Source organism: Carassius gibelio, chromosome B9 (assembly GCF_023724105.1).
Source record: "Carassius gibelio isolate Cgi1373 ecotype wild population from Czech Republic chromosome B9, carGib1.2-hapl.c, whole genome shotgun sequence".
In the NCBI taxonomy this organism is placed as follows: Eukaryota; Metazoa; Chordata; class Actinopteri; order Cypriniformes; family Cyprinidae; genus Carassius; species Carassius gibelio.
Window position 1 is genome coordinate 1332409 of NC_068404.1, and position 27686 is coordinate 1360094.

At 41.4% G+C, this 27686-nt stretch overlaps 3 non-coding genes and 1 pseudogene across 3 annotated transcripts; 1 reads left to right on the forward strand and 3 right to left on the reverse strand.

The window, feature by feature from the left end:
- Positions 1-7791: 7791 nt before the first annotated feature.
- LOC127965721 (5S ribosomal RNA) lies at positions 7792-7910 on the reverse strand. The gene has a single exon (XR_008155433.1). It is a non-coding gene; the product is annotated as a 5S ribosomal RNA (ribosomal RNA).
- Positions 7911-11298: 3388 nt separating this feature from the next.
- On the reverse strand, positions 11299-11417 carry LOC127965722 (5S ribosomal RNA). Its single transcript, XR_008155434.1, has one exon. It is a non-coding gene; the product is annotated as a 5S ribosomal RNA (ribosomal RNA).
- A 4649-nt stretch (positions 11418-16066) lies between these two features.
- Positions 16067-18396, forward strand: LOC127965533 (uncharacterized; annotated as a pseudogene).
- Positions 18397-27255: 8859 nt separating this feature from the next.
- Positions 27256-27374, reverse strand: LOC127965784 (5S ribosomal RNA). The gene has a single exon (XR_008155473.1). It is a non-coding gene; the product is annotated as a 5S ribosomal RNA (ribosomal RNA).
- Positions 27375-27686: the final 312 nt, after the last annotated feature.

The following is a 27686-nucleotide window of genomic DNA, read 5'->3' on the forward strand; positions in this document are numbered from 1 at the left end:
TTGTTTGACCATGTTTCTTCTGCTCCATTTAACAAACCTTGCAATGTTTAAGATGAAATTTAAAAAAACACTCATTCTTGACATTTATTAAAATAGCGACCCCTCTTTTCCTTCCTGCAGTATTGTTCAAAATAATAGCAGTACAATGTGACTAACCAGAATAATCAAGGTTTTTCGTATATTTTTTTTATTGCTACGTGGCAAACAAGTTACCAGTAGGTTCAGTAGATTCTCAGAAAACAAATGAGACCCAGCATTCATGATATGCACGCTCTTAAGGCTGTGCAATTGGGCAATTAGTTGAATTAGTTGAAAGGGGTGTGTTAAAAAAAATAGCAGTGTGGCATTCAATCACTGAGGTCATCAATTTTGTGAAGAAACAGGTGTGAATCAGGTGGCCCCTATTTAAGGATGAAGCCAACACTTGTTGAACATGCATTTGAAAGCTGAGGAAAATGGGTCGTTCAAGACATTGTTCAGAAGAACAGCGTACTTTGATTAAAAAGTTGATTAGAGAGGGGAAAACATATAAAGAGGTGCAAAAAATGATAGGCTGTTCAGCTAAAATGATCTCCAATGCCTTAAAATGGAGAGCAAAACCAGAGAGACGTGGAAGAAAACGGAAGACAACCATCAAAATGGATAGAAGAATAACCAGAATGGCAAAGGCTCAGCCAATGATCACCTCCAGGATGATCAAAGACAGTCTGGAGTTACCTGTAAGTACTGTGACAGTTAGAAGACGTCTGTGTGAAGCTAATCTATTTTCAAGAATCCCCCGCAAAGTCCCTCTGTTAAAAAAAAGGCATGTGCAGAAGAGGTTACAATTTGCCAAAGAACACATCAACTGGCCTAAAGAGAAATGGAGGAACATTTTGTGGACTGATGACAGTAAAATTGTTCTTTTTGGGTCCAAGGGCCACAGGCAGTTTGTGAGACGACCCCCAAACTCTGAATTCAAGCCACAGTACATAGTGAAGACAGTGAAGCATGGAGGTGCAAGCATCATGATATGGGCATGTTTCTCCTACTATGGTGTTGGGCCTATTTATCGCATACCAGGGATCATGGATCAGTTTGCATATGTTAAAATACTTGAAGAGGTCATGTTGCCCTATGCTGAAGAGGACATGCCCTTGAAATGGTTTTTTCAACAAGACAATGACCCAAAACACACTAGTAAACGGGCAAAGTCTTGGTTCCAAACCAACAAAATTAATGTTATGGAGTGGCCAGCCCAATCTCCAGACCTTAATCCAATTGAGAACTTGTGGGGTGATATCAAAAATGCTGTTTCTGAAGCAAAACCAAGAAATGTGAATGAATTGTGGAATGTTGTTAAAGAATCATGGAGTGGAATAACAGCTGAGAGGTGCCACAAGTTGGTTGACTCCATGCCACACAGATGTCAAGCAGTTTTAAAAAACTGTGGTCATACAACTAAATATTAGTTTAGTGATTCACAGGATTGCTAAATCCCAGAAAAAAAAAATGTTTGTACAAAATAGTTTTGAGTTTGTACAGTCAAAGGTAGACACTGCTATTTTTTTGAACACACCCCTTTCAACTAATTGCCCAATTGCACAGCCTTAAGAGCGTGCATATCATGAATGCTGGGTCTTGTTTGTTTTCTGACAATCTACTGAACCTACTGGTAACTTGTTTGCCACGTAGCAATAAAAAATATACTAAAAACCTTGATTATTCTGGTTAGTCACATTGTACTGCTATTATTTTGAACAAAACTGTATATCACAATTCAGAAAGAGCTTTATCAGAAAGAGCTTTATTGCCAAGTATGCTTACGCATACAAGGAATTTGTTTTAGTGACATAAGCTTCCAGTACACAGAGACAACAACACACAGACAAAAAAAATAAAAAATACAAATTAGCAAATAAATAAGTGTATAAACAATTGTGCTATAAATGATAATGGAATAGGATTGAGTGAGATGCAGGAATGTTCTAGGATGGAGGGTTAACAAATAAATATAAGGATATTGCACGTTTATAAGCATAAGTAGGGAACATTTAACTGTTCATGAGGTAGATTGCCTGGGGGAAGAAACTGTTCTTGTGCCTTGCTGTTCTGGTGTTTGCGGCTCTGAGGCGCTGGCCAGATGGCAAAAGTTCAAAGATAGGGTGACTTGGATGTGAGGGATCCAGAGTGATTTTCTGAGCCCTTTTCCTCACTCTGGATGTATACAGTTCTTGAAGGGTGGGCAGGGGAGCACCAATAATCCTTTCAGCAGTCCGAACAGTTCCCTGTAGTCTTCTGATGTCTGATTTTGTTGCTGAACCAAACCAGACAGTTATTGAAGTACAGAGGACAGACTCAATGACGGCCGAGTAGAACTGTTTCAGCAGCTCCTGTGGCAAGTTAAACTTCCTCAGCTGGCGAAGGAAATACAACCTTTGCGGGGCCTTTTTAACAATGGAGTCAATGTGATTGTCCCACTTCAGGTCCTGAGAGATGGTGGTTCCCAGGAATCTGAATGACTCCACTGCAGTCACAGGGCTGTTCATGATGGTGAGTGGGGAAAGTGCAGGTGGGTTTCTCCTAAAGTCCACGATCATCTCCACTGTTTTGAGCGTGTTCAGCTCCAGGTTGTTAAGACTGCACCAGACAGCCAGCTGCTCGACCTCTTGTCTGTAAGCAGACTCATCACCGTCCTGGATGAGGCCGATGACTGTAGTGTCGTCTGCAAACTTTAGGAGCTTGACAGAGGGGTCTTTAGAGGTGCAGTCGTTGGTGTACAGGGAGAAGAGCAGAGGGGAGAGAACACATCCCTGAGGGGCACCAGTGTTGGTGGAGCAGCTGTTTGATGTGAATTTCCCCAGTCTTACTAACTGTTGCCTATCTGTCAGAAAGCTGGTGATCCACTGACAGATAGAGCTAGGAACAGAGAGCTGGGACAGTTTGGTCTGAAGGGCTGTTGGGATGATGGTGTTGAATGCCGAACTAAAGTCCACAAATAGGATCCTCACATAAGTCCCTGTTTTGTCCAGATGTTGCAGGATGAAGTGCAATCCCATGTTGATTGCATCATCCACGGACCTGTTTGCTCGGTAAGCAAACTGGAGGGGGTCCAGTAAGGGTCCAGTGATGTCCTTCAGATAAGCCAGAACCAGTTTTTCAAACGACTTCATGACGACAGACGTTAGAGCCACAGGTCTGTAGTCGTTAAGTTCTGCTATCTTGGGTTTCTTTGGGATGGGGATGATGGTGGAGCATTTGAAGCAGGAAGGCACTTCACACAACTCCAGGGATCTGTTGAAGATCTGTGAAAAGATGGGGGCCAGCTGGTCAGCACAGATTTTCAGACAGGCTGGTGTAACACCATCTGGGCCTGGTGTTTTTGTTCTTTTGTTCTTCTTGAAGACCTGGCGCACATCATCTTCACAGATTTGAAGAGCAGGAGGTGTGGAGGGTGGGATTGCAGGATGTGTTAATGACTATACACAGGATGTGTTAATTACTATACATTTCTCCATTCCACAATTTTCTAATTTCATCACTTATTTTATCTTCCCACCTTGTTCCTTGTAGACATATCATATCACGCTTTTTTGTCAGATACATCAATCTTTCAAACTTTTGACTTTGGGATAAGTCTCTAGCATTCAATGAAACAATACTTAGCTCATTAAGGAAAATACAGGATAAACCAATAACCACCACTCAATTAGTTTCATTGTCTTTAAAGAAAACATGTATTGCTTCCCCCATTTCCACTTTTCCTCCTTTCCTTCATCGGTTTCTTCTTATTTTCTGCTTTTTAAGAACCTGTTGAATGTCTACTCCACCTTTTGTTCTTGCTTTTACACCTCTATTCAGTCTTTCTATTCCTTTATTTTCCAATCCAAAAATCCTCCCCCCATTTTCTTCTTCTCTTACCTCAGGCAGTATCTTCATTCCCTTATCCTCATCCTTTTCCTTTTCTTGACCTTTTTCATAGTCCGTCCCAGTCTTGTCCACTTCTTCCTTTTCCTTAGAAATGTCTTTGTTAATCAGATTTCTATCCTCTTTATCTTTTCCTTCTCCCGTCTCCATTCCTTGTTCTCCATCCTTGTTATTTTCCTCCTTCTCATCTATGTTGGTTTCCTCCTCTTCCTCATTGTCCTGTTCATCTTCTTCTCCTTGAGTCTGCCGTAGTGTATCATTTAAATGCTCAGTTGCAGTATCTCCCATCACCTACTGTACTTTACAGTCCCGCGCATAATGCCCCTGCTCAAGACAGTCTCTACATTTGAATTGAGGACAGTCCTTTTTGTCATGTTCCACACTTACACAGATCCTGCATGTCTTCAGTTGGTTGTCATGAATCACTCTGCAGTACTGCACTCCTTCTTCAGTCATGAACCATGTATTATATGGCAAAGATATCACTTCTTGTTGAAACTTTGCCTTTATTAAACTTGTTCCGTCCGCCACTGTTGTCCCCGGATGATATCTCCTTCTTAGAGGCAATATGGTAGTTACTCCCCAATTTATCAATTTTTGAATAATTTCTTCATCATCTATATAGCTGGGCAGACTCAAGAAATATACCATTCTTTCTGTTACACACAGTTTCCTTATCTCACATTCTTGTCCGTTAATAATTATTCCATTCAACAGTGAATCGCAATCCAACTCACTTTCCATAGTCATTTCAAATTCATTGTTATTCTTTCTTCTTAGTCCAATCAGTTTTCCAATTCCAACTTTCTCTTCAACTTGTTCGTATTACACAAAATATGCCAGCAGGTGGCAAAAAAAAGTCTATTATGTGTTATGTCTTTAGTCCAACGAACGCATTCACTTGTTACAAAAACTGATCTGGCTTTATTAAAATGTGTGTATAATCGCATTCAATATATAAAGTCTAATATTGTTTAGATGAACAAAGCACAAGGTTTTCTTGCCTAATTAGCATTTTAATTTTTTGGTCAGACAGATTGTATATTATATATTCACATTCATAAATCGGGGATTAAACGTGGAGTTGCTAAATATCAAAACAAGCGTATGTGCACAGTACTGTACCTTTGCATTTTCCGAGATTGACATGCTAAATGGCAGATTAACCCAGTTTAAAACGTGTTCCGTCCGCCACTGTTGTCCCCGGATGATATCTCCTTCTTAGAGGCAATATGGGAGTTACTCCCCAATTTATCAGTTTTTGAATAATTTCTTCATCATCTATATAGCTGGGCAGACTCAAGAAAGATACCATTCTTTCTGTTACACACAGTTTCCATATCTCACATTCTTGTCCGTTAATCATTATTCCATTCAACAGTGAATCACAATCCAACTCACTTTCAATAGTCATTTCAAATTCATTGTTATTCTTTCTTCTTAGTCCAATCAGTTTTCCAATTCCAACTTTCTCTTCAACTGATTTAATTATCATTATTACTGTTGTGTTTTCTATATCTTTTACAGTCATTGTTAATGTTGCTTCTTTTCTGTATTGCCTCTGACACTTTGTTTGGTGGCTCAATTTCTTTATCATTTGCTGTCGTTGAGATAAATAATTTCTTTTTTCTCCAACTCCAATATTAGTTCCAGTACCTTCAGTTGTTTGTATTAGTGGAGGAAATTATAATTCTTTCTAGAGATTCGATCACTTTCAGTTCGTTCACCAAAATGATTCGTTCTGAATCATTCAATGATTCATTCAGTGATCATTTCGTATTAGACAAAATATGCCAGCAGGTGGCAAAAAAAGTCTATTATGTGTTATGTCTTTAGTCCAACGAACGTATTCACTTGTTACAAAAACTGATCTGGCTTTATTAAAATGTGTGTATAATCGCATTCAATATATAAAGTCTAATATTGTTTAGATGAACAAAGCACAAGGTTTTCTTGCCTAATTAGCATTTTAATTGTTTGGTCAGACAGTCTGTATATTATATATTCACATTCATAAATCGGGGATTAAACGTGGAGTTGCTAAATATCAAAACAAGCATATGTGCACAGTACTGTTCCTTTGCATTTTCCGAGATTGACATGCTAAATGGCAGATTAACCTGGTTTACTCTCATTCATTCAATCAGGAACGAGATAAGCTATGTAACAGTTAATTTCATTCACGAACGACATGTATCCGTTCATTCAGCTCGTTCACGAATGACGTGTTTCAGTTCAGTCATTTCATTCACGAACGAGATTTACTAAATCATTCAACTCGTGCAAGAGCGACATGGGTACCAGTTCAGTCATTTCGTTCACGAACGATAAGATCTCTAGATCTAGTTCAGACTCATATGAAACTCGTTCATTGAAGGGCATATTTGTTAACTACATTGAACAAATCACATGCTCTGTCACATCTCATATTCGAAAGGCTATTGGCTCGAGGTTGAGTAATTCTTTGTTAGGATGAAATGGTTCAGTTACCCGGTTCACAGAGCTGCGCATGCGCAACTAATAGCGCCGCGCTGCTGTGGAGGGAGGAACTGAACGAGAAATATGAGTCAGTGGATTACGTGAATGAGAACGATTCGTTCACCTAAAAGATTTGTTCAAAAAGAATGATTCGTTCCCGAATGACACATCACTAGTTTGTAGTTCTGTTTTTCTGTCTTGTCCATTGGTTTTTCCATCTTGTTTTCTCCTTGAAACCACCTTTGGCCATGTTTCATTCCTGCTTTCAGCATTCCCTTCATTCATATTCCTTTCCATCTCGTCTGCAACATATCCAGATTCTCTGACCCCCATCTCATGTCCATTTGCCAGTCCGTGTCCTTTGTCCATTAAATACATCATTTTGTTACATGAAACCCCAAACAGTATAAACTGTTTGGGGTTAAAAAAAACACTAACTAATATAAACTCAACACAAACCAAAAAAACAAACAAACTAATAAAACTAAACCAAACTACAAAATGGAAGAGCCTCTCTCTTCCTACTACTGCCAACTCACTTCCTGTTGCACTCCTAGCGCCCTCAGGTTGGTATGGCCGTAAGTGAAGGAGGTTGCAAAGAGAGGGCTATTTAAAGATCAGCCACTATAATCGCCAGTGCATTACATAAGTAGGGAAGGAAACCCAAAAGCTTACAGCACCTGGTCTCCCAACCTGGTCTCCCATCCAAGTACTAACCTGGCCCAAATCTGCTTAGATTCTGAGGTCGGGCATTGACTCTTTATTTTTTTTTTTTTTTGCAAAATTATTAGATAATTACTGAAAAATTCCCAAAGTACTAACCTGGCCCATACCTGCTTAGATTCTGGGATTGGGCATTAACTCTTTTTTTTTTTTAAATATTATTATTATTATTTTTTTGCAAAATTATTAGATAATTACTGAAAAAAATCCAAAAGTACTAACCTGGCCCAAACCTGCTTAGATTCTGAGATAGGGCATTGACTCTTTTTTTTTAATTATTTTTTTATTTATTTTTTGCAAAATTATTAGATAATTACTGAAAAAATCCAAAAGTACTAACCTGGCCCAAACCTGCTTAGATTCTGAGATTGGGCATTGACTCTTTTTTGTTTTTTGAAAGATTATTAGACAATTAGTGAAAATTTCCAAAAGTCCTACTTCTGTTTTCTAAGACAGGGCATTTACTTTTTTTTTCTTTTTTTTTTATGCACAACTATTAGATAATTACTGAAAAATTCCAAAAGTACTAACCGGGCCCAAACCTGCTTAGCTTCTGAGATCAGACAAGTTCAGGCATAGCCAGGTTGGTAAGGACGTAAGCGAAGGAGGCTGCAAAGAGAGGGCTATTAAAGATCAGCCACTATAATCACCAGTGCATTATATAAGTAGGGAAGGAAACCCAGAAGCTTACAGCACCTAGTATTCCCAGGCGGTCTCCCATCCAAGTACTAACCAGGCCCAAACCTGCTTAGCTTCCAAGATCAGACGAGTTTAGGCATAGCCAGGTTGGTATGGCCATAAGCAAAGGAGGCTGCAATGAGAGGGCTATTTAAAGGTCAGCCACTATAATCGCCAGTGCATTATATAAGTAGGGAAGGAAACCCAAAAGCTTACAGCACCTGGTATTCCGAGGCGGTCTCCCATCCAAGCACTAAACAGGTCCATACCTGCTAAGATTCAAATATTGGGCATTGTCTCTTTTTTTTAAGATTATTATATAATTAGTAAAAATTTCCAAAAAGCTTAAAGCAACTGGTATTACCAAGGGGTCTCCCATCCAATTACTAACCAGGCCAATACCTGCTAAAATTCAAATACTGGGCATTGACATTTTTTTTTTTGCAAGATTAATATATAATTTGGGAAATTTTCCAAAAAGTTTAAAGCACCTGGTATTCCCAGGCAGTCTCCCATCCATGTACTAACCAGGCCCAAACCTGCTAATATTCAGAGATCGGGCATTGACTCTTTTTTTTTTTTTGCAAGATTATTATATAATTTGTGAAATTTTCCAAAAAGTTTAAAGCACCTGGTATTCCCAGGCAGTCTTCCATCCATGTACTAACCAGGCCCAAACCTGCTGATATTCAGAGATCGGGCATTGACTCTATATTTTGGCAAAATTATTATATACTAAGTGAAAAATTTCCAAAAAGCTTACAGCACCTGCAGGCGAATTCTCCTCCAAGTACCTAAGCGATCGTCAGCCGTCCAATGGTTGAGCAGAGCTGAGCAGCGATCAGCCAATGGTTGAGCAATGCTGAGCAGAGCTCAGTGCTCAACAGACCAATCATTGAGCGAGGATCGGTAAACGTCATCTAGCTGTATGAGCTGTTTTAAAAATACTGGCGGCCATTGATGATCGATTGGACTGTTTTCTTTACTATCAGGTACATTTGGTATAATTATGTGCCAAGTAATGAATGAAACTCCATATATTTTGTGATAATTTGGCTGATATTCAAGGTTTTACATGGTAATATCTCGTCAGCGCCGTACTGACACTAACTTTTTAGCTCCGCTTGTTTACATTAAAATAGCTAGGTTTTATCTCTCTGAAATGCGTTTAAAATGGGACCAGACTATTGATTTTACATGTTGAGACGTTGAAGAATGTACTACTACTGTGTGGACTCGAAATGTAAAGCTTAAATATGCTTTAGGTGTGTTAGAATATCAATCGCGATTAGCATGCTAAATGCATTGAAAATGAATGAATGAGCTACCAATCGCCGCTGTAATGACCTGACGATCTCTGGAAATTCTTTAAAAACGTGATCAGACACTCGCTCACTTCTTAAGACCATATAGATAGTCTTACAGCAGTGTGGAGTTGAAATTCGATGTGTAAATATGCTTTAGAAGTGTAAACATGTCAACCGCGATTTGCATGCTAAAAACAAGTGATGAATGAATGGGCTGTTCTCTTTCATCATCTCGTGTTCGAGATCCACCTATGGGAAGGGCATCCGTACCTGACCTCTGCAGAAGCATCCAATTGCACCAAGTCTGGCTAGACAGACAGAAGCGTGCAGCCAATGCCAGGTAAGGGCCCGCCCCCTTACCTAGGGGTATAATAATGGCTGCAGCGCTGCTATTCCCCAGTTGACATTCGCTTCTCGCGATCTCTGCATTGACACAGTTCGGTTGGATTACGATGCTCACCTTCGTGTCTTCAGGAGGACATATCAATTGATCAGCCTCCGCCAGACGTGACTGTCGTCTTCTCAGCTTTTTCTGCTGTGTTCTGCATTCAGGGCCGCCGCGCTCTCGTCGTTTTCACCTGCTCCCACGGCTGCCCGCCACGGATTTTTCCGATTTCTTCTCCGGTATGTTGCTTTCTATACATAACGCTTCTTCGGGGAATAGCCTATCACGGGCCTGCCCGGCCGCGTGTGGAGCACTCATCGCTGCTAAGGACCTTCACCCGTTCTGCATGGTTTGCTTGGGCCTTAAACACGCTCAAGAAGTCTTGGAGAACGCGGAAAATTTTAGTTTCGATCGGTTCACCGAGCTGCGCATGCGCAACTAATAGCGCCGCGCTGCTGTGGAGGGGGGAACTGAACGAGAAATATGAGTCAGTGGATTACGTGAATGAGAACGATTCGTTCACCTAAAAGATTTGTTCAAAAAGAATGATTCGTTCCCGAACGACACATCACTAGTTTGTAGTTCTGTTTTTCTGTCTTGTCCATTGGTTTTTCCATCTTGTTTTCTCCTTGAAACCACCTTTGGCCATGTTTCATTCCTGCTTTCAGCAATCCCTTCATTCATATTCCTTTCCATCTCGTCTGCAACATATCCAGATTCTCTGATCCCCATCTCATGTCCATTTGCCAGTCCGTGTCCTTTGTCCATTAAATACATCATTTTGTTACATGAAACCCCAAACAGTATAAACTGTTTGGGGTTAAAAAAAACACTAACTAATATAAACTCAACACAAACCAAAAAAACAAACAAACTAATAAAACTAAACCAAACTACAAAATGGAAGAGCCTCTCTCTTCCTACTACTGCCAACTCACTTCCTGTTGCACTCCTAGCGCCCTCAGGTTGGTATGGCCGTAAGTGAAGGAGGTTGCAAAGAGAGGGCTATTTAAAGATCAGCCACTATAATTGCCAGTGCATTACATAAGTAGGGAAGGAAACCCAAAAGCTTACAGCACCTGGTCTCCCAACCTGGTCTCCCATCCAAGTACTAACCTGGCCCAAATCTGCTTAGATTCTGAGGTCGGGCATTGACTCTTTATTTTTTTTAAATATTATTATTATTATTTTTTTGCTAAATTATTAGATAATTACTGAAAAATTCCCAAAGTACTAACCTGGCCCATACCTGCTTAGATTCTGGGATTGGGCATTAACTCTTTATTTTTTTTAAATATTATTATTATTATTTTTTTGCTAAATTATTAGATAATTACTGAAAAAAATCCAAAAGTACTAACCTGGCCCAAACCTGCTTAGATTCTGAGATAGGGCATTGACTCTTTTTTTTTAATTATTTTTTTATTTATTTTTTGCAAAATTATTAGATAATTACTGAAAAAATCCAAAGTACTAACCTGGCCCAAACCTGCTTAGATTCTGAGATTGGGCATTGACTCTTTTTTGTTTTTTGAAAGATTATTAGACAATTAGTGAAAATTTCCAAAAGTCCTACTTCTGTTTTCTAAGACAGGGCATTTACTTTTTTTTTCTTTTTTTTTATGCACAACTATTAGATAATTACTGAAAAATTCCAAAAGTATTAACCGGGCCCAAACCTGCTTAGCTTCTGAGATCAGACAAGTTCAGGCATAGCCAGGTAGGTATGGACGTAAGCGAAGGAGGCTGCAAAGAGAGGGCTATTAAAGATCAGCCACTATAATCACCAGTGCATTATATAAGTAGGGAAGGAAACCCAGAAGCTTACAGCACCTAGTATTCCCAGGCGGTCTCCCATCCAAGTACTAACCAGGCCCAAACCTGCTTAGCTTCCAAGATCAGACGAGTTTAGGCATAGCCAGGTTGGTATGGCCATAAGCAAAGGAGGCTGCAATGAGAGGGCTATTTAAAGGTCAGCCACTATAATCGCCAGTGCATTATATAAGTAGGGAAGGAAACCCAAAAGCTTACAGCACCTGGTATTCCGAGGCGGTCTCCCATCCAAGCACTAAACAGGTCCATACCTGCTAAGAATCAAATATTGGGCATTGTCTCTTTTTTTTTTAAGATTATTATATAATTAGTAAAAATTTCCAAAAAGCTTAAAGCAACTGGTATTACCAAGGGGTCTCCCATCCAATTACTAACCAGGCCAATACCTGCTAAAATTCAAATACTGGGCATTGACATTTTTTTTTTTTGCAAGATTATTATATAATTTGGGAAATTTTCCAAAAAGTTTAAAGCACCTGGTATTCCCATGCAGTCTCCCATCCATGTACTAACCAGGCCCAAACCTGCTAATATTCAGAGATCGGGCATTGACTCTTTTTTTTTTTTTGCAAGATTATTATGTAATTTGTGAAATTTTCCAAAAAGTTTCAAGCACCTGGTATTCCCAGGCAGTCTCCCATCCATGTACTAACCAGGCCCAAACCTGCTAATATTTAGAGATCGGGCATTGACTCTTTTTTTTTTTTTTTGCAAGATTATTATATAATTTGTGAAATTTTCCAAAAAGTTTAAAGCACCTGGTATTCCCAGGCAGTCTTCCATCCATGTACTAACCAGGCCCAAACCTGCTGATATTCAGAGATCGGGCATTGACTCTATATTTTGGCAAAATTATTATATACTAAGTGAAAAATTTCCAAAAAGCTTACAGCACCTGCAGGCGAATTCTCCTCCAAGTACCTAAGCGATCGTCAGCCGTCCAATGGTTGAGCAGAGCTGAGCAGCGATCAGCCAATGGTTGAGCAATGCTGAGCAGAGCTCAGTGCTCAACAGACCAATCATTGAGCGAGGATCGGTAAACGTCATCTAGCTGTATGAGCTGTTTTAAAAATACTGGCGGCCATTGATGATCGATTGGACTGTTTTCTTTACTATCAGGTACGTTTGGTATAATTATGTGCCAAGTAATGAATGAAACTCCATATATTTTGTGATAATTTGGCTGATATTCAAGGTTTTACATGGTAATATCTCGTCAGCGCCGTACTGACACTAACTTTTTAGCTCCGCTTGTTTACATTAAAATAGCTAGGTTTTATCTCTCTGAAATGCGTTTAAAATGGGACCAGACTATTGATTTTACATGTTGAGACGTTGAAGAATGTACTACTACTGTGTGGACTCGAAATGTAAAGCTTAAATATGCTTTAGGTGTGTTAGAATATCAATCGCGATTAGCATGCTAAATGCATTGAAAATGAATGAATGAGCTACCAATCGCCGCTGTAATGACCTGACGATCTCTGGAAATTCTTTAAAAACGTGATCAGACACTCGCTCACTTCTTAAGACCATATAGATAGTCTTACAGCAGTGTGGAGTTGAAATTCGATGTGTAAATATGCTTTAGAAGTGTAAACATGTCAACCGCGATTTGCATGCTAAAAACAAGTGATGAATGAATGGGCTGTTCTCTTTCATCATCTCGTGTTCGAGATCCACCTATGGGAAGGGCATCCGTACCTGACCTCTGCAGAAGCATCCAATTGCACCAAGTCTGGCTAGACAGACAGAAGCGCGCAGCCAATGCCAGGTAAGGGCCCGCCCCCTTACCTAGGGGTATAATAATGGCTGCAGCGCTGCTATTCCCCAGTTGACATTCGCTTCTCGCGATCTCTGCATTGACACAGTTCGGTTGGATTACGATGCTCACCTTCATGTCTTCAGGAGGACATATCAATTGATCAGCCTCCGCCAGACGTGACTGTCGTCTTCTCAGCTTTTTCTGCTGTGTTCTGCATTCAGGGCCGCCGCGCTCTCGTCGTTTTCACCTGCTCCTACGGCTGCCCGCCACGGATTTTTCCGATTTCTTCTCCGGTATGTTGCTTTCTATACATAACGCTTCTTCGGGGAATAGCCTATCACGGGCCTGCCCGGCCGCGTGTGGAGCACTCATCGCTGCTAAGGACCTTCACCCGATCTGCGTGGTTTGCTTGGGCCTTAAACACGCTCAAGAAGCCTTGGAGAACGTGGAAAATTGCAGTCATTGCCTTATGCTGCCCAAAAATGTTTTACGACGCCGTCTTAAGGTTGCAGCGACCCAGTGCTCCGAGCTCGGTTTTACTGACTCAGATCTGGGACACGGTGACGACGACGCGCTACCGGGGGACTCCCGGGGCACCTCCTCACTTGTTTGGGCTGACCAGCCCAATCCCGCATTCCCTGAAGAGGACATCTTTGCGGGCAACCTCATGCTCGCCGACGAACCGGCCGGTTCCGGCGATGAGGATGATGCGGCCCTTCTCGGGGTCTCAGAGGACGAGGATGCCATCCCGCCCTTTGGCGTTCCCCAGGCTAGCGGCCACGCAGCCCTGCCTCAGTCCATCCTCCTGGAAGTGTGTGAGCGAGCGGCCGCTCGCCTCAACATTGAGTGGCCGGCTCCACAGAGCGCCACCGACCAGGAGAGGGATATTTACGAGGGAAAAGTGTTGGGATATCCTCCCGGTCCGGGGAAACAACTATTCCCCGTCCTTCCAGCGTGCGCTAAGCATATGAGGCACAACTGGAGCGAACCGCTCGACTTCAAACACGGCCTTTCGGGCCTTGAAGTAAAGGATATAGCAGCTCATGGTATGGGCGACCCCCCCGCTATCGAGCCTTCCATCGCCAGGCACCTTAACCCCGCTCAGGGCGGGCTGCTCGCTCCCCCTAAGCCGGTCTTGCCCAACAAGCTGGACCTTTTTTCTGCCTCAGTTCACCAGGCCGCATACAAGTCCTCGGCCTTGGCAGTCAGGGCCCTGACCGTCTCGTCTCTCCTCTCCGCTTACCAGGCGGAGATTTTGGACGAATTAGGGCAACAGCTAAAAAAGCGAACTCCTTCTCTACACTTGTGGAAGGAGATCCTCACGGTGAACGACCTCGTCCTTCGTAATGCTCGGCAGGCCGTCCAAGCCTGCGGGCGCTCTATGGCGTTTTCTGTGGTGGGAGAGCGCGCGCTCTGGCTTAACCTGTCAGGCCTTCCTGACAGTGAGAAGCGGCGCATCGCGGGCGCGTCGATGGAGCCCGATCGGGCTCTCTTCGGCCCCGCCGTCGCATTGATGCAACAACGGTGTGACGACAAAAAGAAGGAGGACGAGGCCTTCAAGTTATGTCTTCCTAAGGGGAAAGGCCGCGGCTGGAGGACCATCTAACCCTACCCCCATCGACTCGAAATGTAAGCGGCCTGCCTTATGTTCGATTGATGGAGGCATCGAGTCCGCATTCATGGGCCACGAGCCCTTCGGACTCTCTCCCTGTCCCAGGACCCCCGTTCAAAAGACGCAGGGTCTCCCGCGGATGGATCGATTCCTCTCCGTTCGAGGCTGCCCAGCCCATGTGTTTAATGAACGGTGTGTGTTCCCCCCTCACGTTCAGGGGGTCTGTTGTGAGGAAAAGTGCAAAAGCAGTGTCACCACACCGCATACACTCTGTTCCCCTCACCCAACCAATAAAGGCTTCGGCCCCAGTGTTTCCCCAACACAAAACACACAGAAAAACAAAAAACACATTAAAACAAACGAATCAAATGAATTCGTTACGGAGAGAGAATCTCTCTTCACAGAGAGAGTCCATCTCCCCGCGGAGAGAGGAAATCTGTCTGAACCCCTGCATGTTGCCCCTGGTGTGTCCACTAGATGGCGCCATTGCATCACAAATAAACCAGCTGGGCTTCCACAGCCCCGCTGCAGCTCGGGTGGGAACACTTGCGAATCACGAATGGGCTTGGCAAACTGTTTCGGCTCCCGAGTGGGTGATGCGTACTATATTGCAGGGATTCAGACTGCAGTTTTCAATGAAACCTCCGCATTTCAACGGCGTTCTCTCTTCACACACAGAAGAGAACGCCTCACACATTCTGAAAGAGGAAATATCCTCCCTCCTAAACAAGGGAGCGATTCAGATGGTGCCCCCCACTCTAACGATTTTATTCTCGTTATTCCCTGGTCCCAAAAAAGGACGGCGCTCTCCGCCCTATTCTGGACCTTCGTGTGTTAAACAAACATTTGAGGAAATACAATTTCAGAATGCTGACTCATGGCTCGCTCGCCCGTGCCATAAAACAGAACGACTGGTTCACATCGGTCGACCTGAAAGATGCTTTCTTCCATATAAGCATTTATCCGCCACACAGGACGTTTCTTCGTTTCGCCTACCAAGGCACATGTTACGAATTCACAGTTCTGCCGTTTGGGCTCAGTCTAAGCCCCCGGTGTTTCTGTCTGTGTGCGGAGGCGGGTTTAGCACCCATGAGAATGTCAGGTATGAGGATTCTGACATACATAGACGATTGGCTAATCATAGCCGAATCGAAAGAGAAAGTGTTGCAGGACACCTGCCGTGTGCTCACGCACATCACATCTCTCGGGTTCAGAGTGAATGTGAGCAAGAGCAATTTTACACCCAGTCAGAATGTCATTTTCCTGGGTTTGGAGTTGAACTCAGTCTCCATGCGAGCACGTCTCTCTCAAGAGTGCGTTCTCTCTCTAATGAACTGTCTGTCGCAGTTCAGAGAGGGGGCGAAAGTACAATATCGCACATGCCTCAGGCTGCAGGGTCTTATGGCTTCATCAATCCAGGTTGTACCGCTGGGACTTCTGAGAATGACAGCGTTCATGAAATGGGTTTTGTTACTACATTTCAGCCCGACGCGCGATCTTTGCCGCTCTGTAATAGTGACGAGCGCCTGCTCGGCAGCCTTGCGCCACTGGAAGAGCACAGACTTTTATGCACAGGGAACCCCTCTGGGGACAGTTATGATGCGGAAAGTTGTGACGACAGATGCGTCCTTAACAGGCTGGGGCGCCACCCAGGAGGGCAGAATGGTGAACGGTCTGTGGCCGAGCAGACTACGTTCAGCGCACATAAATTATTTAGAGCTTATGGCTGTATGGAAAGCTCTGAATCATTTTCTGCCTCGCCTGCAGGGACATCATGTGCTCGTACGCTGCGACAATACCACGACAGTGGCTTATATCAACCGTCAGGGCGGCGTGCGCTCGTCGAAACTTCACGCTCTAGCTTACAAGCTTCTAGTGTGGAGCGGATGGGTTTTCCTGTTGTTACGCGCGACTCATGTTCCCGGCCTTCTAAACAGAGGCGCGGATCTTCTATCAAGGGGAAACCCAATCTACGGAGATTGGCGCCTTCACCCGCAGATAGTGGATATGTTATGGATGAGATTTGGACAGGCAACCGTAGATCTATTCGCCTCGCGCGAAAACTACCATTGTCCTATGTTCTTCTAGCTAAAGGACGTGGACGCACCCCTCGGGGTAGATGCACTGGCCCACCCGTGGCCCAGAGTGCTGCTGTATGCCTTTCCTCCCCTGTGCCTGATAATTCCTACACTGGCCAGGGTGAGAGAGCAGGGCCTGTCTCTCATTCTGATAGCACCCAGGTGGCCCAAAGCACCATGGCTGGCGGAGATAATCCCTCTGTTATATGCTGAGCCGAGGCGCCTCCCCCCCCGCACAGATCTTTTGTCCCAAGCGAACGGGGAGATTTATCACCCACACCCGGACAGGGTGGCTCTTTGGGCGTGGCCCGTGAGAGGACGATCCTAAGCGCTCTGGGGCTTTCGCCGCGTGTGATTGCTACTATACAGAATGCCAGGGCCATGTCTATGCGATTCTTGTATGGCAGTAAGTGGCAAGTGTTCGAAGGGTGGTTTGATGGGCGTGGTCTCACATCTTATCAGTGCTCAGTTCCTGATATTTTGTGTTTCCTCCAAGACCTCTTGGAAAAAGGCAGGTCTTTTTCCACAATTAAGGTCTACTTGGCTGCGATTTCGGCCTTTCATGTGGGCTTAGAGGGCTCAACAGTCGGGCAACATCATCTAATCCGCAGATTTATGAAGGGTGCTTGAGTGGGACCTCTCCATGGTGTTGGAGGCTCTGTCTCAGTATCCTTTTAAACCTCTTGGAAGTATTTCCCTAAAGCTGCTGTCCTTCAAGACAGCTTTGCTCTTGGCCTTGGCATCAGCCAAACGTGTCAGTGAGCTACATGCACTTTCGGTTCATCCCTTGTGCACTAAATTTTCTCTTAGTGGAGATATGGTTTCCCTTAAGCCTAATCCGGCCTTCATGCCGAAGTGCTTCCCTGCGTTCACTTCAGAGTTGTTGGAGCTGTCCGCTTTTGACCCTCCACCTTTTTCCTCCCCGGAGGATGAGAGGCTAAATGCTCTGTGTCCCGTCCGTGCTTTACGGACATATATGAACAGGACTAGTGCTTTCCGGAAGAGCGACCAGCTCTTTATTTCATGGGCATCCACTCATGGAGGGAATCCTATTTCTAAGCAACGCCTCTCACATTGGCTTGTGAATGCTATAGCTTTGGCTTATGAATCAAAGGGAATGCAGCCCACCAGGGAGCGTCACTAAAGGACATCTGCTCCGCTGCCATTTGGTCTTCTCCTTATACCTTTGTGCGTTATTACTGGCTGGTTGTCACCAGCATCTCGGTAGCACATTCGGTTTTAGGGGTGGGGTCCTCTTAGCCCTTCCCTGCAACCCCGCTGGAAGAGGTGAAGAAGGAGTGAATGGTCCGGCTGGCCATGCACATCCCTGTCACTAGCATGTTTTTACATTCCTTTTTCTGGGTGTATTTATATGCACATTGGTTATCATGTGTGTGACGCTAACATTTTTTCATGTGCTGCATATGCACAGCAGTCACGACTGTGCATCAGTATTGCAGGTTCATGAGTATGGGACGTGTCAGGCACCGCCTCTCTGGGGCGACCGTCCTTCTCTGGCTTTCAGAACCTCACTGTGAGTGTATTGGGCAATCGGGGAGCTGTCCATTTCTCTCCCATAGGTGGATCTCGAACACGAGATGATGAAAGAGAACAATAGGTTACTGTCGTAACCCCGGTTCTCTGAAACATAGAGTGGAGAGAACCACCAGCTTTGCCCCGCTTGCCACACGAGAAGCGAATATACTTAACTGGGGAATAGCAGCGCTGCAGCCATTATTATACCCCTAGGTAAGGGGGCGGGCCCTTACCTGGCATTGGCTGCGCGCTTCTGTCTGTCTAGCCAGACTTGGTGCAATTGGATGCTTCTGCAGAGGTCAGGTACGGATGCCCTTCCCATAGGTGGATCTCTCCACTCGATGTTTCAGAGAACCGGGGTTACGACAGTAACCTATTGTTTTTGGTTACTACTTTTACGAGGGCTGCAGGGTCTATAAACATGTATTTAAGCCCTCATCTGCTTTTAGTTTTACTCATTTATTCATGTTTTACTGTACCAGATGAAACATGGAGAAGCCTAGACATCGGTGCAGCGTGTGCCACAAGACTTTCACTGAAAAGTCCAACCTGACGAGGCATCTGAAGATCCATGCCGTCGCCAGGGAGACCTTTGACTGTGATGTCTGCAGGAAGAGCTTGACCACCAAATCATCGCTGGTCAACCATCAACAGCAACACCAGTACCCCAATATCGTTTTGTACCGGCAAGGAGAGGCCAGGCTGCAGTGTACAGAGGCAGCAAAGTCTGTGGCCGAAGCCCCCAGCACCGTTGATGACCCTACATGGCTGGATCCCAAGATACCTCCTCCTCAAGATGCTGAAGAACCGAGCGCCGGCCAATCAGCTCACCTCCCCCAGCAAGGTCACGGCTTCTTTGAAGGGACAGTATAAGAGGATTGCAGACCGAGTTCAAGACGACCCCATCCTCGGCGGTCTCGCCATTCCACTGCTTAACTTGAACGCCAAGTCCATCTCGACCTTCGCTGCCAGGGAGGAGAAAAAGGCCAACTACGGGGCGACGGTACTGCCAAAGGTGACGCCTCACCTGAAAGTGCTGTCGGACGCACCGTTCCCGGAAGCTCCTGCGCTACCAACATCCCTCCCACCCCCAGACCGGCCTCAGGTCCAGTACCAGCATGTTCATCACGAGGCTGGAAAAAGGCGTGGTGAGATGCGGGGGTAAGTTGTCATAAGCACTTTGTTTCACCTGTTGGCTGTGGAAAGCAAATAGCACACACATCATATCAATACTCATTACATGTGTATTTTATTTTATTTCCAGATTATTTGTTGAAGAGCCAGAGCCTGTGCCTCCTGTGAACTGGCCCGTTCAGCCCACAGCGTCGTCCTCCTCCACTCGGCCAAGGCCTGCTGCGTCCACCCACCTCCAGCCAAGGCCTGCTGCGTTCACCTATGGACCACCCCCTGTGTCGGCAGCACCCATACTGCTGGTTCTGTGTAAATAACTGTGTAAATAACGTACCTGTGTGATGCCACTTCTCCTGTGCCATCTGTAGGAGAGAGAAAGAGGCTTGTTTGTTTGTTAGATTGTACTTGAAGCACTTTGAAACACAATCAAACAAACAAAAACTATTTATTTATATAGTTCAAAAAAATGGACTTTCCAGTTTTACTTTAGTTTGTTTTTTATTATTATTTATGTTGCTCTTAAAATGCACTTTGTAGTATTTTTTTTTTTTTATACAAACATGTTCTGGCCTATGTTCAATATCAAGGCCAATCTAACCTCAATCATTTTAGCCTTAATCAGTTCTGATCTAACACAATCAGTTTTCATAACCCTTAAGTGGTTGTTTATGTTCAGATAATCTGTGTTTTTGTCGTGTGTTGTTTGTATGTCTTTGTCTGCTTCATGTTTAACAAAAATTTGCCAAAGAAAACACTTTATTTGTTGATTAGTGACCTGAGTCTTTGGATAATCCTGTTCTTTATTGGGCTTGGGCCTGTACAAATCAAAAGTTTGTGTTTTTAATTAAGTGTTTTTGATTATTATTAATGTTATTTATGTGTGCGTGTCCTTGTGATGTTTGTATGTCTGTAAGCTTCCATGTTTAACAAAATGTTTGCAAATGGTAGTAAATGTTTGTCTCTCGTGTTCTCGCTCGTAGATCTGTACCTTATTGTGGTGAGCGAGCTTTAAACCAAACGGATCTTGTTTACTTGTGTTTCCATGCATTGCCTTTTAAATGAAACACAATCTGGGTGAAAAATAAAAGTTGTAAAACTATTTCAAGTATTTTGGAGTCTCTGAATGCTTGTTTTTTTTTTTTTTACACTATCCCATCCCTTTTGAAACCCATCAGAGCAACTAGAAGTCCTGTGAACACACCCCACCGTGCGCTGGCTGTACCCCCTGGGTGGTCACAAAAATGAGTTCTGTGAACGGCTCTGATGTCTTTGATGATGTGTACACATATTTCTTAATTCAGCCCAAAAATGTAACAATTGCACACTTTTCCACTTGACTATATGAATCTCATCAGCTACATCAACTCAAACTATGAAAATAATAAAACAATCAGGATTTCAATAAACTAGGCCTTGTACATGACAATTTCTGTAAATAACACTTTGACCACCAGGTGGCACCATCCATTTTGATCATTTTCGATCCATCCCAGGTTTGAGATATATGTACTTGGGGGGGTCATGAGCCCCCCAAGGCGGTCTCCCATCAAAGTACTAACCAGGCCCAAACCTGCTTAGCTTCCGAGATCAGACGAGATCGGGCATGGCCAGGTTGGTATGGCCGTAAGCGAAGACTGCCGCAAAGAGAGGGCTATTTAGAGATCAGCCAATCTAATCGCCAGTACATTATATAAGTAGGAAAGAAAACCCAAAAGCTTAAAGCACCTGGTATTCCTAGCCGGTCTCTCATCCAAGTACTAACCAGACCTAAGCCTGCTAAGATTCAGAGATTGGGCATTGACTCTTTTATTTATTTATTTTTTTATTTTATTTTTTTGCAAGATTATTATATAATTTGTGAAATTTTCCAAAAAGTTTAAAGCACCTGGTATTCCCAGGCAGTCTCCCATCCATGTACTAACCAGGCCCAAACCTGCTAATATTCAGAGATCGGGCATTGACTCTATTTTTTGGCAAAATTATTATATACTAAGTGACAAATTTCCAAAAAGCTTACAGCACCTGGTATTCCCAGGCGGTCTCCCATCCAAGTACTAACCAGGCCCAAACCTGCTTAGCTTCCGAGATCAGACGAGATCGGGCATGGCTTTTTTTTTAATTAAAATTCTTTTACAAAAAATTCCAATTCATTTACAACATTCCAGGGAACTCAATTTTACAATTCCTTAAAACATTTTGTACATTACCTGAGAAAATTTTATAAAAAAACATCCATTTTCCTTTCCATCTTACAATATACATACAACAGTTGCAAATATTCTTCCATTCTCTTTTTAAAATATCCCCATATGTCTATTTTACAGTCTTTGTTTCTCACTATGTTTCTTCTTTTCCATATTACATACTTCCCCATTGATGTACATAGATTGACCACCTCCTTATTTGTACAATTTTCATTCAGTCCCATTATTATCAACTCATCCCAGTTTGGAATATCTTCCTTTTCTCTTAGTTGATTTATCAAACCTTTTAAAATCTTAAAAAATTCTTTCAATTCATCACAATATAAAAACAAATGTAAAAATCCTTCATCCTCTTTTTTACATACTTTACACAAAGCATTTTGTGTCAAACCAATTTTACATAGTTTCATCTCGGAAAAAACGACTTTATGCCTTATAAAATAATCCAACGCTTCCATTTTTACATCTAAGAACCTCCATTTAACATTCCTCCATATATTATTTTCATCTAATCCAGGAAAATGATCAATCCAAAACTCATTTACTTTTGGTTTTGTGAAAACAGATTCCCTAAAACATGTGTAAAACATCTTCACAGTACAAGAGTTAAAATCATATTCCTTCTTCCCAACTTTAAAAGACACTTCTACTTTCTCTTCCTCTTTTTCCCCACTCTCTATTATTTCAATCCACTCTTTTGGTATTGCTTTCTTTACAACATCATATTGTTTCTTTTAAGTACTGACATTGAAATCCTCTTTTGCTTCTTCTAAAGCATCAATGACAAACTGAAGAGGAAGAAACCCATTTTTATACTCATATAAAATATCTCTTACTCTTTTTATATCTACATCTAGCCATTTTTTAAAAAACACATCTGTTCCATCTGTAGTAATCTTTGCATTTAAAAACAGAGGTTGATTCAAAATTGTTTCTCTTCCTTGTGGCTTAAAATCAATATGTGGTAAGAAATCCCTCCATGCCTCTAAAACCTCTTTATAAAAATCTGGTATTCCTTTTATCATTCCTTTTTTAACTCTCATCCATAAAATATCATCCCCTATTCTCAAATTTGAACATTTGTTTAAAAAATGTTTCATTATTACTTTCCATTCCTCCATCTTTTCTCTATTTAGATATTTCTTTACAGTTTTCACTCTCATACTCTTCTTCCTCTGCTCAACATCCATTAACCCTAACCCTCCTTCTTCTTGAGAACCAATTAAAGTCTTATGTGCAATTCTAGGAGGCTTATTATTCCATAAAAAATCCAACACAATACCCTTTACTCTCTGTTCTACCCACATTGGCATTGCAGTTACAGATAAATTATACAACATCTTAGAGAGCATTAGACTATTAACAATTAAAACTCTTCCTTTCAACTCCAAATCTCTCACTTTCCAAAAAACCAATCTTTTTTTCATTTCTCCCACAATCTCTTCCCATCTTTTATCTCTTGAACTCTTTTCATCTTTCCCCAAATTTACTCCTAAAATCTTAATTTCTTCCTTTTCATTAAAAGCAATGCAAGCTGGTAATGCTGGCGCTTCTCCAAATCTCATAAAAGCAGTTTTTTCCACATTTATCTTTGCACCTGTTGCTTTACAAAATTTCTGCATGAGTTCCATTGCTATTCCAATGCTCTCTAAATCTTCTATTATCAAGGTGGTATCATCCGCGTACTGAAAAATCTTTTGTCCTTCCCTTCCATTTTCAATATTTATACTTTTTATTCTTTCATCCTTTTTTAATCATCATTCCTAGAGACTCTGCGACCAAGGAATACAACTGTGCTGACAATGGACAGCCCTGCCTTATGGATCTAGTTATCTTAAAAGCATCCGTTAAAAAACCATTACATTTAATAAAACTCATTGCATCCTTATACAAGATCTTAATCCATTTTCTAAAATTACCCCCAAAACCAAAACGTTTTAAACTCGCAAATAAAAACTCATGCTCCACCCTATCAAACGCTTTTTCAAAATCCATGCTTATCACATATCCACTCTTCTTTTCTTCATTCATATAACTTATCACATCCCTTATGTTGCTAACTGTATCTGATATATCTCTCCCCTGAACTCCATATGTTTGATTTGATAAAATTATCTTAGGTAACACTCTTTTCAGTCTGTTTGCTAAAATTTTTGCTAAAATTTTAAAATCTACATTTAGCATAGTGATTGGTCTATAATTTTTTAAATCCTCCCTTTCCCCTTTTCTCTTGAATATTATTTTCACTAGACCCATTTTCATTGCTTGATTAATCTCTCCCTTTTTAAAAATCTCATCATACACTTGTTTTAGTATTTTCAATAATTTATCCTTAAAAGCTTTATAAAACTCATTTGTTATTCCATCTATACCTGGACTTTTATTCACCTTTAATTGATTAATAGCTTCTTCTATCTCTTCTATTTTTATCTCCGCATCACACTCATCTTTGTCTTGATTATTAACTGTAGCTGTTATCGTCTCCAATATACAGTCTTTTTCCCCATCATCTATTCCTTGTGTCTTAAACAATTCTTCATAAAAATCTTTTACCTCCTTTAATATTTCTTTTGTTTCTTTTACTTTCCTTCCATCTTTGCATTTTATTTCTTTTATCGTTTCTGCCTTTTTCCTACTTCTTTCCAGATTAAAAAAGAATTTTGTGCATTTTTCTCCCTCCACAGTATATTTTGCCTTACTTCTTATCATTGCACCTCTATACTTTTCCTCCTCTATTTTACTTAAATCCTCTTCTAACAAAACAACCTTCTGCACATCAACGTCCTCTTTACTTAATTCTTCATTTAATTATTTTCTGATATTCCTTTCTTTTTGTTTCTTAACTCGTTGTAGAAATTTACAATATTTTATTGTAGATTTCTTTATTTCATATTTTACATTATCCCACCATATCCTTTTGTTTTCTACAAACAAACTACTTTCCTTTTCTTTGTCTATAATTTTTTCTATTTCCATTCTATAAGATTCATTTTTTAAAATCTCTGCATTTAAAATCCAAACTCCTGGCCCCCTCTCCATTTTATTAAAATCCATCAAAATAAACACAAAACTATGATCACTTAATGTTGTTTCCTTATAGTACACCTTTTCAATATATTGCTCTAAAAATCTTGTGTTTAACACATAATCAATCCTTGTTTGGCACAAAAAATTCTCTACTAATTGTCTTCTTGAATATTCTCTTCTTTTTTCATTCCTATACCTCCATATATCAATTAAGTCATTTTCTTCCATTAAAACATTCAGCTCTTTTCTTGCAGTATCTGTTCTATAAACCATTCCTTCTGCCATATCCATTTTGCTAAAAACTGTATTGAAATCACCCATTAAAATTACTTTCTTATACTTTAGTGTAAAACTCCTTAAATCATGAAAGAAACTCCTCTTTTCCTTTTCTTCTGTTGGTGCATGTAAGTTGCATAAAACAAAAGTTTCATCCTCACTACTTATTTCTACTGCTAAACATTTTCCATTTCTATCATCAAATACCACATTCCATTTATCCTTCATATACTTATCAATTAAAATTGCTACTCCCCTTCCTTTTCTTCCATCCCCATTATTATATATTATTTCCCCATTCCATCTTTTTTAAAAATCTTCCATTAATTCATCTTTCCAATTTGTTTCTTGTAATACAATTATATTTTCCTCTTTACACATTTCTTTCATTTTTTCAAATTTCACCACATTCAACAAACCTCTTGCATTCCAAGATACAATTCTTAAGACCATTAAAGATAATAAATATTTAAAAATATTCATCATTTCATTTTTCTTCCTCTTCCTCCACTATACTTCTTAAAACCTCACATTTCCCTCTAAATGTAGCCTTTTCTTTCATTTTTTCTTTTCTCTTTCTAGCACAGTCAATATTTGGTTTTACCTTCAGTAGACTTCTTCTTTGCATACGAGTGAATTCTCTATCTCTTTTATATCCTTCAGACTTTTGTTTCTCAGTCTCTTTTTCATCTTCCTCTTGTTCACTCTCCTCTTGTTCTTTTTTATGCTCCAGTTCTCTGCCCTTTAATGAAGTCTCCTCTAGTATCCTTTCTTCTTCCATCATTTGTTCTTCTTTTTCTCTCTGTGTTCCATTTGTCTCCTCTTCCCTTTCAACTTCTGCCTGCTCACCACCATAATTTTTCTCCACTTCTTCCACTTCTTTATGAATTTGTCTGCACTCTACCTCGGAGTCAGTCTCTTTGTTTGGTCTCTCCTCATTTACCATCCAACATTCACATTTCACAAGAACTTTGTGGCAATCTGGGCATCTCACTGCATCACAGTCCCGTGCAAAATGGCCTTGCTCCTCACATAGGTGACATTTGAAGTCTGGACAGTCTCTTAAGATATGTCCCGGATTCAAACACATACGACAAGTCTTCACCTGTCTGTCATATATTATCCGGAAAAACTGTGTTCCCTCCGCTGTCTCAAACTTTGTGCTATATGGTAATGAAACTACCTGATCTGGAAACTTAACACGCACAAATCTCGTTCCATCTTCCACTTCAGTGCCTGGATATAGCCTTCTTTTAATTTGTGATGTTGGATGTACGCCCCAATTATCCAATTTATTAAAAATGTCTTTGTCTTCAAGATAAGCCGGTAGATGCATAAACGATACAACATATTCCCTTGTCTGTAGTTTTCTAATTACACAATCCTTTCCTTTAATAGTTATTCCGTCCAGTAGAATGTCACACATGTCCTCATTTCTTAAAGTGATTTCATATTCTCTGCCCAGCCTGGGCCTTACCGCCAAGATATGTCCTCCTCCAATTTTCTCTGTCACCATCTTGATGATATCCTCAGCTTTTCCATCTTGTACTCCCTCTAAATCAATTATCACGGTTGCTTCTTTTGAATATTTTCTTCCTCTTTCATTTCTTCTGTTATGTTCTCCATTGATTCCTTTGTCCACACTTCGTCGTTTGAGCAGTCCTTTGTCAATATCCGTTTGTATTTCACCAGCCATTTCCATGTCGTTTTCCATAAGATCCGTCCTTTAATCCAAGAGATAAATTAAATCAAAAACAAAACACCCTCCAGACAGCATTAAGCTGCTGGAAGGTGGTTAAAGCAAAACAAACAAACAAAATGATACTATCAAATCAAAAACTTTAGCAAAACAAAAAATATAAACAAATAAGGGAGAGCCTTCCTCTCCAACTACAGCCCAGTACTTCCTGTCTGACTCAATAGCGCCCTCAGGTTGGTATGGCCGTAAGCGAAGACTGCCGCAAAGAGAGGGCTATTTAGAGATCAGCCAATCTAATCGCCAGTACATTATCTAAGTAGGAAAGAAAACCCAAAAGCTTAAAGCACCTGGTATTCCTAGCCGGTCTCTCATCCAAGTACTAACCAGACATAAAGCCTGCTAAGATTCAGAGATTGGGCATTGACTCTTTTTTTTTCTTTTTTTGCAACATTATTATATAATTTGTGAAATTTTCCAAAAAGTTTAAAGCATCTGGTATTCCCAGGCAGTCTCCCATCCATGTACTAACCAGGCCCAAACCTGCTAATATTCAGAGATCGGGCATTGACTCTATTTTTTGGCAAAATTATTATATACTAAGTGACAAATTTCCAAAAAGCTTACAGCACCTGGTATTCCCAGGCGGTCTCCCATCCAAGTACTAACCAGGCCCAAACCTGCTTAGCTTCCGAGATCAGACGAGATCGGGCATGGCCAGGTTGGTATGGCCGTAAGCGAAGACTGCCGCAAAGAGAGGGCTATTTAGAGATCAGCCAATCTAATCGCCAGTACATTATCTAAGTAGGAAAGAAAACCCAAAAGCTTAAAGCACCTGGTATTCCTAGCCGGTCTCTCATCCAACTACTAACCAGACATAAAGCCTGCTAAGATTCAGAGATTGGGCATTGACTCTTTTTTTTTTTCTTTTTTTGCAACATTATTATATAATTTGTGAAATTTTCCAAAACGTTTAAAGCACCTGGTATTCCCAGGCAGTCTCCCATCCATGTACTAACCAGGCCCGAACCTGCTAATATTCAGAGATCGG